Source organism: Phyllostomus discolor, chromosome 15, assembly GCF_004126475.2.
Source record: "Phyllostomus discolor isolate MPI-MPIP mPhyDis1 chromosome 15, mPhyDis1.pri.v3, whole genome shotgun sequence".
Taxonomy (NCBI): Eukaryota; Metazoa; Chordata; class Mammalia; order Chiroptera; family Phyllostomidae; genus Phyllostomus; species Phyllostomus discolor.
In genome coordinates this window covers 17,380,526-17,395,383 of record NC_040917.2, presented here as the reverse complement: position 1 = coordinate 17,395,383, position 14,858 = coordinate 17,380,526, and positions in this window count along the sequence as shown.

Sequence of the window (14,858 nt, the reverse complement as noted above, 5' to 3'; positions counted from 1 at the left end):
CACTTATGTATTATTTCTGGTGCTCTTTATTTCTTCATGTGTATACTAGTTTCTATCTCGTATCATTTGTCTTTAGCCTTTGGGTTTTGTTACAATAAATTCTCTCAAGTTTTGCTTATGTGAGGATGCCATTGCTTTTCCTTCCTTTGAAAGGATATTTTCATTGGTTATAGAATTCTGTGCTGATAGTGGGTTTTTTTCCTGTTTATTTTAAAGGTGGTATCCCATTATCTTCTGGCTGCCATGGTTTCTAATAGGAAATCAGCTGTCATTTGTGTCATTGTGCCTCGATATATAACGTGTTTTTCCCTCGTCTGCTTTCAGGGTTTTTCCCTTTATCTTTAGTTTTAAGCAGTTGGACTCTGATGTGCCTAGGTATTGTTTTCTTTGTATTTAGTTTTGGGGTTTGCTAAGTTTCTTAATCAGTAAGTTGAAATTTTTGAACAAATATGAAAATTTTTTCATTGTTCTCACTCTGGTCTCCAAATACATGCATCTTAGACAGTTTTAAATGTCTCATAAGTACTTCAGCCCCCTTACTTTTCTTTGTTACTTCTCTATTCTTGTGTTATTTCTATCTGCTATTTTTCTGCCATTTCTAGCATCCATTGAATTTTTTATTTAAATTTTTATTCCAGTTTAATTATTTTTATGTGATTCTTCATTTTACAGTTACATTTATTTGTAGATATTCCCTATATGTTCACTCATTAAGGTCATATTTTCCTTTAATACTTTGAACATATTTTTCTTTATTTCCTCGACAATATTTATGATAATAGTTTTTAAAGTCTGTGTCTGGATATCCAATATCTGAGCCATTACAGGGTGGGTATCTGTTCTTTGCTTTTTTTGTTGTTGATTGTGGGTCACATTTTCCTTTTTTATTTACACATTTTTATATTTCTGAGTGTGTGCTCCACTTATTGAAGGCCATGTTGCAGAGTTTCCGAAGGGTGTTGAGTTCTGTCCTCGTAGGCAGTTCAGTGACGACCTGCTTACACTGAACTTGTAAAGGCTTGGTTCATGCTTCATTATTGCAGTTCCATGGAGAGCCCGAAGTGTCTACCGACTCCCTCTGATTTGGGGCTGGGGTGGAAGAAGCAATTTTTAAACTCTGTCTCCCTTGAGGCTTTTTTCAGGACTTAGTCTAAAGCATTCTTAGGGCAGATACAGAGTGGGAATTTTTCTAGAGTGTTGCTTTTACTTCTAAGCCTGGCCTTTCTGACATCTCAGCCAGCTGCCTGGAGACTTAATGAGGCATTAACGAAGTCTCTGTACTCCAGCTGTAGCAGAGCTGCAACATCCCCCAAGCATTCCTCATCCCTCTACTACTTTTGTTTCCCTCTCTCTGAAACCCACAGCAGCCACTCTCCTGACAGCCTCAAGCAGTCTTGCTGTGTGCAACTGTAGCCCAGCCTGCAACCAAGCACTCACAGGTTCCCTTGCTTGGGCTTTGGGACATTTCCTTCCTCTCTGATGACTTCTCCTGCAGATGGTAGCAAGATCTAGAGCTAGGGGCCTGCCCAGGTGGCCAGGGAATGGAAAGGGAGTTCTAAGTACCTGAAGATGGCCAGGGGGTGCTACAGGGCTGGGCCCTGTCCTGCTCTTTCTGGCAGCTGGACAGTAGATCCATGAGTGTCTCTTCATATAAGGTGACAGAGCTGTCCTCAGTCAGCCCCTCGAGCCTCCCTAAGTTTTCACACATAATCTCTGATGGTACCTATCTCCCTGGCCCTCTGCGCACGAAAATATTTATTCCCAGACTTGGGCCCTTGGCTGTGCTGGCAGAAAAATGAAACGCACACTGAAAATCAGACATGCCTGGGCTGGGGAGCCTCTGGAGGGTCTCCCCCCCTCCCCTCTCAGGGTCCCTGTAGGTAAGTTGATGGAAGGAGGAGGCTGCTTCTTGTCTGTACTTCCTCCTTCCCTCCCCCCAAATACTCAGTGCCCACTCCCGAGAAACAGAATGCACCCACGCAGTCCGAAGGGGTGGGGCGCTGCCAGCTCCTCCCGCCCTCCACTCCCACATGCCCCCCCCACCCCAACACAGTGTAGCTGGGTTGCAGCCGCATTTGGAGCAACCTATGGGGAGCTCCTCGGTGGGGCAGCTTTGATGATTTCTTCAGACACACGGAGCAGACTGACAAATTGACTTTCAAGCGAAAGGTCAGTGTCGAGAACCAAGGGGTACAGCATCTGGATTCACAATTAAAACGCCCGCGGAGCACAGTGTGCAGCTCCGGCGTCTCCCGGCGTAGGAGGGGCTGTCAGAGCGACTCATTTGGCAGCTGCGTCGTCTGACTCCGGATTGGGATTGGAGGAAATAAAAATTCCTTGTGGTCGTCTGTGCATGGACGTGCGCACACACCCGCGATGGTGTGTGGGTGTTTCGAGAGCAATCCTGCTCCTTGGCAAAAGCAAGCACAGCTTTTTTGCTAACTCAGGTCTGTCCTCGATTTGACCTCCACGGTCTGTCCAGGGTGAGCGGGTCCTCAGGACAGCTGGCTGGCTCGTCCCTGTGCCCGCCTTGTAAAGCTATGAATGAAAGGACGGCGAGGACAGCGTCGGAAACCAGGTGTAATCGGCGATGTCCTCTCTGACCTTGGGCCAGTTGCCTTTCACAGTGCATGACAGCTGGGCCCAGACACCTGCAGAACCTGGAGCTGCTCATCCAGTGGAAAAGAAAGCCGGGCCCCATCAATGCATTTGCTCTACGTAGGAACAGTTCTGCTTCCAGTTTCCAAAGTGGTCCCACACCCCACCACGTGGTGAAAGAAAACAGGATGTTCCGGAAGTGCCTGCCGGCCCCGGACCTCGCAAAGTGCTGCGTGCTGGGGCCCAGGGCACCTAGCGCTTAGCTTTCACAGGGTGCTTTCTCCACCCAACACTCGCTTTTGAGAGCCTACTGACACAATGAAGCAGGTAGATGATAAACCCCTGCAATAACACCATGCATTACAGCCTGTTTACTTTCCTCCCCTTTGCAGCCGCCAGGCCTGCAGGAGGTCCCTAAAACCTTCTGTTGAGTGATGGGATGCAAGCCTCCCTCCACAGCGAGGCTCTGCTGCTCTGCCTACCCCCAGGGAGCGGCCCAGCAGGCAGTTCCACTTTGGGGAGCCCTTGGGAAGGGATGTTTATAGCTCGCCCGGTCCCCTTCCTCCTCCTCCCAGGAAGCAGTCAAGATAATGGAACTGAGTTAGTGGCAGAAAGTGTCAGAGACGGTTTCTAGATGAGACAGACAGACAGACAGACAGAAGCTGAGCGTGGAGTTTGGAAGGTCCTAATTTGAAAGGGCCTGTGTTTTCCCTGTAAGTAAACCGAAGAGGGTTTGAGCTGCTGGCTGAACACAGGCTGAGAGACAAAGCACACTTTGCTTAACAGTGCAGGCTCTGCTCCTGGGACTGACCGCCCGCTGTGCGATGTTGGGAGTATGATTTTACTTCTCTGTGTCTCAGTTTCCTCTCCTGCAACATGAGGATAACAATAAGACCTGTTTCAGGGAGTTGTTGCAAAGATCAGACTCGTTATGGCAGGAGAAGCGCCAAGAACAGTCTCCAGGGCACAGTGAGCGCTGCGTGAGTCTCGATGGTAAATACCACTGATTTCCCGCGGGTGGATCCGCCGTCCACCTGTCCCCCGTTCGCTGCCTCCTCCCTGCGCTGCTTCAGATGAACCCGTTCTCATTTCGGTGTCACCTTCCCCGGCAGATGAGAAACTGCAGAAACGGTCTCCTTTTACTGAGCTTCGAGGTCCACATTCTTACCTAGAACTTTCTCTTCTCTTTCTCCTATGCACTCTTCACGCTTGCGGCGAGGGGAAGGAGTTATTTATATTTATAGCCGGCAGAGATTTATTGGACACCTACTGCACACCGGAATCTGGTCTGGGTGCTAGGAACGGAAGGGCGAGCAAGACACCGCTCTTGCTGTCACGGAGTTTATAACGGCATCCTACCTCTTTCGTTAGAATCTAGGCTTTCGGTCGGCAGAGCGTGTGTCTGATTTATCTTTATATCCACAGAAGTACTGAGCACACGAGTTCCCAGTAGGTGCTCAAATGCTTGTTGATAGAAGCGTTATAGCAAATATTCGAGCAATGTCAGGCACCGTGTTAATTGTTTTTACGCTCATTGTCTCACTACTGCTGTGATGAGGGTTCTGTGAGGTTGGTATTGTATGGAGGGGGAAACCAATGTGAGGGACTCGCCTAAGTTCACTCAGGTGGTTAATTATTAGCACAATGTTTCATGCTTTTTGACTTTGGAGATGAAGTTGGAATGAAGGATCTGCATTAAATTATGATAATAGGTGAGTGAGTGGAATCTCTAAGTTCATAAAGAAACTACTGACAGTTATATATATCCTCACTACTCTCTGGCTCTTTTGTTGGACCCTTTTTGTACTCCCGCCCTCCCCCCCAAAAAAAATGCAAGGCCGCACTTGGACTAGGGCACTGCCTGCAAGGTAGTCCTGTTTCTCTGGCACCCATGTTTGGAGGTGAATTTATGCTCTCTTGCATCCTGCTGGGGAGGAAGCAGCCATCCAAACGCTGGGCGGTTGCCGCAACCCCGGGAAAGAGAAACATCGGTCATCCCACTTGCCACCCTGCTTGAAACATGGGGGCCTATTTTTAGACCGAGGCAGAGCAAGGAAATTATTAAACAGTAGCTTGCTCAGTGACTATGTTATAGGTCTCCATTCTGTGAAGACAACTTGGATTTTAAAATATTTATTTTACTCGTTTGACTATCAGTGGATTTATTTTGGCCCCAGCTGGTAGGGATCCGAGTACACAGGACTTGTTTTAGTGTCTTCAGTTTACTGAGCAACTTTTATGTCTGACTCGAAGTTGGATGGTGTTCTTTGTAAAACAGTTGGTGTTCAGGACACATTTAAGAATTATTTAAAATATAAAAAACAGAAGGATGATCTCCATGTCTTACCTCCTGGGCATAGCAGCGGGGTATGGCTCAGTGAGCTGTTAGGGAGTCTTTGTCATGGAGGTGACTGTTGGCAAATTACTAATATTAATTTTTATTCCTGGTTGGTAGAATTTACCTTATTACCTTAGATTCACTCACTTCCATATTTAAAAATAAAAATAATAATAAAATATCCTTGCCATAACAAAGAAGCAAAGGGTAGTCATAATAGATGACAGGCTTATCAGTAAACGAATTTTAAGCTATTAATTCTGTCCATAAGTATTATTTAGCACCTATGTGGCATATCATTGAGTTGGAATACAGACATTGACTCTACCTATGAAAAGGTCACTCATTAGTTCACAATTGTGAATACTCTGTTAAAATTCATGTATACATGTATGTCAGTCTGTGTAGGTGATATTTTGAGCTGACCACATCAAGAATATGATGGAAAAATTCAGTTTCTGGACATATTTTAGATTAAGTTACATTAAAATCCTCTTCTAGAAACACTTAGAAATACAGATTAAAATATAATAAACATCGTATTCAACATATAGGCAAGTTTGCAAGAAGGAAAGGAAATTTTCTGGGAAGAAAATGGCAACCACAAACAAAGAGACAGTAAACACGTGAGCCTTTGCCCCAGTTACCTTGGGTGTGGGGAGGAGTTCGGGCCCCAAGATCGGAGGGTGTGGGTTTCAAAGATCATGAGGGAATCAACACACAACAACAACAACAACAACAATAACAACAACAACCCCCAAGTGTCTCCCTCAAGAAACGTGGAGACTTGGGTGTATGCGGGTTTGTGGTTCGATGTTTTGAGCACCATTGTAGTTCCTGGACAGCCGATGATGACGTCATCGGAAAACAGAGTGACTGGCAGAAGGTGAAACGCTCCTTCGGGGGGACATGCCCTCATTCCAGGCTACAGAGTCCACAGTAATCCCTTAAAGACCAGCTCACAATCCCGAATTACAAAGGACAAGTCCACCATGAGCAAAAATCCCATCAAAAACAATAAAGGGGTTAGTCTACCAAGATACTCAGATAGCAAAACTATCTTTTGGAGATAACGAAATAAGTATGTTTTAGCTGATGACATTAAATCTTTTTTAAAACTTTTTTAATAACTTCTTTTTTTTGGTTTTTAATTTTTTTTAAAGATTTTATTTATTTATTTCCAAAGAGGGAAGGGAGGGGAAAGAGAGAGAGAGAAACATCAATGTGCAGTTGCTGGGGGCCGTGGCCTGCAACCCAGGCATGTGCCCTGACTGGGAGTCGAACCTGCGATGCTTTGGTTTGCAGCCCGAGCTCAATCCACTGAGCTACGCCAGCCAGGGACATTAAATCTTTTTAATGGTGACATTAAAAAGCTGGGATTAAAAACATAGACATATAAAACATTATCAAAATGGACAGACTCTAAAAAGAACCAAATAGAACTTCTAGAAATTAAAAACATAGTCATGTAAAAAATGCCCAGTGCCAAGACGAAAGAGCAGATTAAATATGAGTGCGGAGAGCATGCGCAGACTGAAAGACAGATACGCAGAAATTACCCAGAGGCAGCACAATGAGATTCAAAAACTGAAATGGGAAAAGAAAAACAATGGAGATAAATACAGATGAAGAGACTTGGAGGACGAGATAAAACATTTGGACATCATGTTAAGAGAGGCAGTGCTTTAAAAGTTAAGGCAAGAATGTTCCATGGTGAGCAAAAGACATACATATCCGTAACAAGATACATAAAAGTAAATCTCACTTAAATACATCATGGTTCAACTTCAGAAAAGATCTAAAAGTCAGGTGCAAAAAAAGAGAGAGAGAGTTTAACAAAAGTGGGACGATTATACTAACAGATAACTTCTTTTCACAAGCATCAATAGATGCCGCAAAGAGATGGGATCACATCTTCCAGAAATCAGGGTACAAGCCTATGAATTTAGAATTGTACATTCTTCTAATTTTTACTCAGTTGTAGTGAGAGCAAAATAAAGACAGTGTAGATGTAGGTGCTGGTGGTACACGAAGAATGTGTGTGGGGAAGAGATGGTTTTCATGGTGCTAGAGATGATAGTGGGAGTGGGGACTATGCATGGGACTACATCCCAGATTACCGTAAATCCCAGACAACACGTCTCTAGTGAAATCTGTACCTGGATCACCGATAAAGAAGAACATCATGCAATGGTTTGTAAGTAGCTGAAACTTAGTCCTAAACTCCACAGCAGAATTCTAGCCAGAAAACTAGACCATAGGAAGAGTCTCTTTTTTAATTTTATGCTAGATAGTCCCAAATAATCCCTAACCAAAGAAGTTTCACCTGTTCAATTTATCTCACGTTCCTTTTAACGCCCACGCCTGAATCTCTTATATTGCATGTGTGTGCATACACGTGCAAAAGGCTAGCTATAATAAACACAAGCAGATCCACATAGACATGGAGACAGCACACCTGTGCCATTGCCTGGTTCGGAGCTCACCTCGGTTACTCATATGACATAAGAGAGTGGAGCGCCCCATCCTTCATATTCTGCAAAAGCGCACTGGGGAAGGAGGGGATATAACCGATTTTATTGAGTCGTAAGGTCAATGGCTGGGTGACTTTTTTTTGTTTTTGATTTGAGAAGTTTTCCTAGGCTTTAAACTATGACATGGATTTTATCGACTGTGCCTGTCACCACGTGTAACCCAGAGGAAGTGCTCCATAAACATTTGTTGAGTTAACAAATGGAAGAGATAAGCAGTCGAGAGTTAGATCATTATAATTATTTGGGGGGAACTTCTTACGTCTTAGGAGGGCTTTGTGAGGAATCTCCATGTTTCCTACTCTGGGGCAGACATCTTACTGCTGAGCATTTTCTTTCTTCTTCTTCTTCTTCTTTTTTTTTTTTTTTTGCTAAGCTGTATTTTTCCACAGCTGGGCTTTGAGTGAGACATCTAAAAATGTGTACCGTTGCCCAGAGACACAGGCTGAGTAAATAGAAGGGGCTGTTGCTATGCGATGGTGGAGTACCCAGAGACCACAGAAGCTGCAGAGGCACATAGGTTATTGAAAGTCTTCAGGCCTCACCACGAAGGCCTTGAACTCTGTGTGAGCACTGTAGCCAAAGTAGTTTCCAAAGGGTGGGGTTCAGTGACTCTTTCACCTCGATATGAAAGAGCATCAACTCCTCCAGTTTACAGCTGCCGCTTGCCACTGGGTGCACTTCAAGGGAGAATGACTCATCGTAGAATTCCTGCCGGCGGAGACTCATGTTAATGGAACCCGTAGTTGGATGGGATTTAGCTGATTTTTAAATATCACCAAGCCCTTTGATAGGCATAAAAGGCAAGTAGCAGAAGGAATAATGTTAATGATCCAGCCGAATTTCCATTATCCACACTAATGTTGTCAATTTCCCCAAAGTCATGTATGTTCGATGCTGGAAGGCATGGCGTGATGTTGTCTTTGTTCCGTGGCAACAAATTTATCTGCCCAATCATGTTAGGCTGAACTCTGTTACTGCAATGATTTTTGCATTGTCTCAATATGCAAAGGAAAGGCAAGGAGGCCCAGCAGACGTGTGTTGGCAATGATCAAATCAACAGAGAATAATCATTTGTACATAGCTTTAAATTGTTCAAAGTAAAATGTATCTCATTTCATTATTGTGAGTTACACTGAGCAGGGATGAAATGTCTAATCATGTAGTTGGAGAGGTTTTGCCTTACATAATCCCTATTAGCCTCCTAGCAACTCCTACATAATTAGCTTTTCTAAGAAAAGACAACAGTTTGCTGTGCAATCACAACTGCGGGACAAAATCTTCTAGCCTTTGCCTTTCCAACTAGAGGAACACTACATCCATGTGCTAATTGGTGGCATTCGAGGTCCCATCCACACCCATTGGAACGTGACTTCGCAGCTCCCCCCATCAAGAGGTAGGGTCAGTGTTCCCACCCCGTGATCCGGAGTTTGCCCGTGTGACTGGCTTTAGTGGTTCCGAGGCAAGCAGGACTTGAAACATGCCTGCAGGTTCCTGTTCATGCTTTCGCTTGTTTGGTGTCCTGAGAAAACATCTGGACTAACCTGCGGTAGGCGAGGCACAGAGAACAGAGCCTGGTCCCCTGGCCCTAGGGAGGAACGTCAGGATGTCTCGAACATGAAAAGGAAGGAGGAAGGAAGAAAGGAAAGGTGGGAGGGAGGGAGGAAGCTGGGGAGGAAGAATGAGAAGCTTCTGTTACTGAGAGCTAAGCACTTTAGGAAAAAACTATCCTTCCCAATATCTTTGGTCTATACAGCCATGTGTGCCTGTAAAATGTAAATCAGGAGTTCTGATTTGTTTGTTTGGAAGTATTGCCATAAATATCTTTCCTAACCATCAAACATGGATCCACTCACCATTTTTAATAGCTGCAAAATAGTCTAATGTAATCATCACTGAACTTTATGCAACCAGTTCCTTGTTGGGCTACATTGCAAAATGGCCACAGTTTTCTACTTCTCCCTGTATCCTTGCTCCTTTGCAATAGGATTTTGCTGCTCCTGCCCCGGAGAAGTGGAGTTTATTTCTCCACCCTTTAAACCTGGGCTGGCCTGTGACTTTCTCTGGCTGAGAGAATGGCATAGAAATGATATTATGCACGGTCTGGTGCTCGGCCCCGAGAACTTGAACGCTTCTGTTTGTTTCCTGGGAGTCCTGCCGCACCGCCCGCCACGCGAACCGGCCCAGAGGACAGCCAGCGACGGATGCGCGAATGCGGTCGGCCAACAGCAGAAGAGCCGCCTAGCTGAGCCCGGCCCAAACTGGCAACCGTAACTCCTTAGCTTAATAATACGGCTATTTGGGGTGTTTTTACAGCAAATTGAAAACGGATGGATACCTATTGATGAACTTTTAGACTATTTCTAATTTTTCTTCATTATACACAAAGCTTTTTTTTTAAGATTTTATTTATTTACTTATTTTTAGAGAGGGAAGGGAGAGAGAAAGAGAGAGAGAGAGAAACATCAATGTGTGGTTGCTGGGGATTATGGCCTGCAACCCAGGCATGTACCCTGGCTGGGAGTCGAACCTGCGACACTATACACAAAGCTTTGGTGAACATTTGTATAGCTCTTCCCATACTTGTCCAAATATTTCCTTAGTATAATTGCCTAGGAGCGAGGCCAGACCAGCGGATCAGAGGGAATGTTCATCTTCAGTTAGAACCTGTGTAGCTAAATTGCTCCCCGGACAGTAGAATTAATTTCTATTTTAGTTAATCGAGGGTACCCCTCTGGTTGGGTTGGGGGCAGGGACTATTTCAGCTAGGGTGGTCAGGGAAGATTTTTCTGGAGCGGGGACACTTGAGCCGGAGGCCTGAGGAGTAAATTAATGAGCCTCGAGGGACAAAAAAAGTGGTCCAGGCAAGATAAGAGCAAATACAAAGAGATTAAGACTGGAGGGTGTGTGAGGCGTTGGCTCTTGTGGCCGCAGCTGAGAAAACGGGCCCACAGGTGAGTTTGCCGACAGGTGGGGGGCCAGGTCATGCAGAGCCCAGGAGGCTGCGATCAGAGTTGATAGTGCCTCTGGAAGGTTCTGAGCGGGAGAGTGGGGCCATCACCATTCACTTTGGCGGCGATGGCATCTTCCTCATGAATACTTATTCCGTGTTTGCTATGTGCCAGATGTTGCTGTAAGCATGTTCTTTGTATTAATGCACTTACACGTTCGGGGCAAGAATTGGATACCTATTGCTATCATTGCAGTTTTACAAATGACATAACTGCAGCCCAACAGGACTAGGTGAGTCGCTCAAGGTCACACAGTGAGTTGGAGGCAGAAGTAGAATGCAAATCCCGGCAGTCAGGCTCCGGGTCTTAGGATTCTGGGATATGTGATTTTAAATGATGTCTCTTGTAAGAAGCGTCACCTGTAGGAGGGCAAGCGGGGAAGTGGGCCCTTCAGAGTCTATTACAGGAGTCCTGAGGGCAGAATGGCTGGACTTGTGGTAGCTGTGTAAGGGGGTGAGAAGTGGCCCATAAGAGGATTTTGCTGGTAGATTCTCAGTGATCCTTTAGTTATTTTTAAGAATCCTAGATAATCTGATTGGCAAAAAGCAGTGACGTCTTGCCCTGGCGGGTGTGGCTCAGTGGATTGAGTGCCGGCCTGCGAACCAAAGAGTTACCAGTTTGATTCCCAGTCAGGGTGCATGCCTGGGTTACTGGCCAGGTCCCCAGTAGGGGGCGTGTGGGAGGCAACCACACACTCATGTTCCTCTCCCTCTCTTTCTTCCTCCCTTCTCCTTTCTCTAAAAATAAATAAATAAAATTGTAAAAAAGTAAACCATTATAAAAATGTTAGTGGGAAAAAATAACATTTGAAAAAGAGATCATTGTGTAAGACCTCAATATATAACCTCAATATACTAAACCTCAATATATTTTAGCTAAAATAATCATAATTTAATTTAATGAGTGTTTGTATTAACAATTGCCCCTGTAACACAGGCATATCAAAATGAAATATTCATTAAGATAGAAAGACTGCTAGCCCTGGCTGGCATAGCTCAGTGGATTGAGCGCGGGCTGTGAACCAAAGTGTCACAGGTCTGATTCCCAGTCAGGGCACATGCCTGGGTCGTAGGCCACGGCCCCCAGCAACCACGCATTGATGTTTCTCTCCCTCTCTTTCTCTCTCCTTTCCCTTCTCTCTAAAAATAAATAAATAAAATCTTTAAAAAAACAGTGATGGCTCTTGGGTATTTCATTTGCATTTAATTAATAGTGAAGTGTCATTTTTTCTTAGTTATATCAGCTATTTGTATTTCTTCTATTATTTGCTTGTATATATTCTTCTTGAGGGGTACATATTCTCCATACACATTTTTATTAGGGGTTGTCCTTTATTGATTTCTGAGAATCCTCTATATACTAAACACATGGATTTATTTATATACATATAATTTGCTAATATAAATATAGAAATATAATATTCTCATGTATTTTCTAGTTTGTTGTCTCTAGTATTTCAACTTCAATGATTTTTTTTCCGTACCACAACATTTGATGTTATTTCTGTGCAGCAGAAGTGTGCTATATTTTACGGTCTCTGAATTTTCTGTTACACTTGAACTACTTCCCTCCATCACAAAATTATAAAAGTTTCACCCATATTTCCCTAGCACTTTTATGTTCTCATTTTTAACGTTAATACTTGATTCATCTAAAATTTATACTGGAATCAGGAGCGAGTCGGGATGCAGCTCAGTGTATTTAATAAATCACTAGCAGACTTTTCCGACATTATGTTAAGTGTGCACAATATTTTCTGCACTGATTTGAGATCCCACCTTTGATATATACACTAAAACTACAGGTATTTTTGGTACTATTTTTATACTCAGTTCCACTCCATCCATAAACCAGACCATTTCAGTGATGATCATCATAGAGTTAGTTTTCATCTCTGTTAGGGTAACTACCCCCTCCCCCAATTATTCTTCCATTTCGGAATTTTCCTAATTATTTCTGCTTGTTCATTCTTTCAGCTCCATTTTAGACTCATTTTTGTTCAAGTTAAAAGGATTTGGTTGAGATTTTGATTGGGGTTGCAGAAGTCTATACGTATTTTGTAGATCAATTAAGGGAGAATTGACATCTTCAAAAACGGAAGTTGTAACTAAAAGTTATGGTTATCTACTAATAATACATTTACCGCTATCGTAACTACTAATACGTTGCATTTGGGGAAAATTCCTTACTAACATCTTGTCATCTCTCCCCCAGCCTCCCACGCACACATTGAAATCGCAGAGCACTTTAAAAGGGGATTTTCACTGTTTACTCTTGAACTTGAGCTTCCTTCTTTTACTTGCCCTGCCTCACCTGCTCCCAGAGCTGGGGCGTTCTTATTAATTAGCTCTACATCTTCATCCCCAGCAGGGGACTGTGGGTGACACACCAGATTGGCCTCCACGCCTGTAACTTTCCAGGCCTCGGTGTGACTCGTCCGTGAGCCCGCCACCGGGCTTTCGTTTCTCTCCTCCCTGATCTGAGACTGGCTTCATGTTAGCACACGCTTGTTTTACAGCACCATTTCCAAGTTGACGGCTTTCTTGCTCGAGCTGCCCATTCCAATTGCGTCTACTATTTCATCAAATACGGTAAAGCCAGCCCACGGAGGAATAGATGCTCCTGTGAGCCGCCCGAGCAGACACCGCCAGATTGCTGCAAAACGCTTTTCCTTTTTAGCCCTTCTGAAGCGTCATGTGTTTCTGAGGCCAAATTCTTCGGGGAAACATTAGGACTATTTAAGGTCTCCAAATTTTATGCCTCGGTACAAAAGGCCTAAGGGCGAGGATTTTAAATGGATGAAGTGGAGAAATTTGCACTTCCTTAAGCAAACATATAGCATTTCCTTCCATGTGTCAGAAATGAAAACAGAAAATACAAACTAATTTGTCATGAAATGTTCCCTTTTATAATTCCCTCTTTGGTGCTTTCTCAACCTAACAAGTCATATTTTCTCTTCTTCCGTGTCAGGTTTATAGCTCCGCTGGTCACAGTTTCAATAACCATGATGGACGATCTTCTGTTCTATATATCATGTACAAGCATTCCGCTTAAAAGTATCTTTGTGTTCACAGCTTGCTCCCCGTCACCTCCCGATCCCTCCTCCCACCGCGTACGCACATGGCGTTATATTATATGCGCGGAGAGCTTTGGGGAAAGCTCATATTTAGGAGCATTCAGTGAGCGGAGGATGGCTGCTTGTTTGGGCTGCGCCTGACCTCGCTATGAAATGAGGCACATTGTCATATTTATGACTCAGGGTAAGTCAATAATATATTGGTGTTCACATGTGGGAACACGTTTACTCCCTGACATGTGGAGTAAACTTGACCTCTGCTGCGTTTCTCTCGCAAGTGGTAGTTCTCACCTAAGTATGTTATTTTTTCTTTTCTTCTTCCTTCTTTCTTTACTCTTTCTTCCTCCCTCCCTCCCTCCCTCCTTTTTCCTTCCTCTTTTCTTGCTTTCTCTCTTTTTTTCCCTTTTTGAGCCTTCAGTAAACCTGGTGGTTTTATCGAAATGGAGGATAGCATAAAAAAAGCCTTCTCTTCAGTTACTAAAAGTCGTTATTCTCCTTACCCTCCTATTTCGCCCTCTGTCTGCTAGATCCAAGCTTACACACGCACTCACACATACCCCACACACCGAAAGAAAAAGCGACGTGGCTGGATAAATGCTCTTCACGACTCTTGCCTGGAAATCTGATCCTACGGGGTCCCTTGGAATCTGAGACAGCATCTTTTGTTTTTCTTGCTGTACTGCGCGTCTGTAAATTACAGCAGCAGAAGGGAAGGTGATGTGGTTTCTGATTTACTGTAGAAAATATTGAGAAGGGGAAAGACATATCAGAGTGGTCATTGATAATCAAAAGCCATAGAAAAACCTCACCGTGAAAGTCTTTATTATTTCTGAGTTTGGTCAGCTCTACCTTCCTGTCCCCCAAATGCAAGGCCCCTGTTATCCCCAAGTCTATTTTTGTAACAACTCCATTTTGCAAGTAGGATTTGGGTTGGGAGGGCATGTCAGAAAAGCGCCATCCCTGTCCCTTTCCCCACTGTGTTCTGAAAACTAGGTTCCTCCCCATAGACTTTCTGGTCTGTGCAGATTTGTGGGGGTGATGGGCCATGCCTGTCCCATCTTCCTCCTCCTTTCGTTTGGGCCACAGTTTGGATTCCATGGGCTGCCTCGTGACTCACCACCCTTGTCTCCCAGCAACCATGACCCGCAGATGGTCAGTGGACTCGGATCAAGAGAAAGAGTCCTGTTCTGGGAGAGGCCTCAGAGATGCCCGGCTGGTCTTTGCCAGCTGCTGTCATTCTTGATTGTCCTCGCCCAGCTGATGGCCATCAGAAGGTGCTAGAACAGCCAGCCATCCAGACGCTG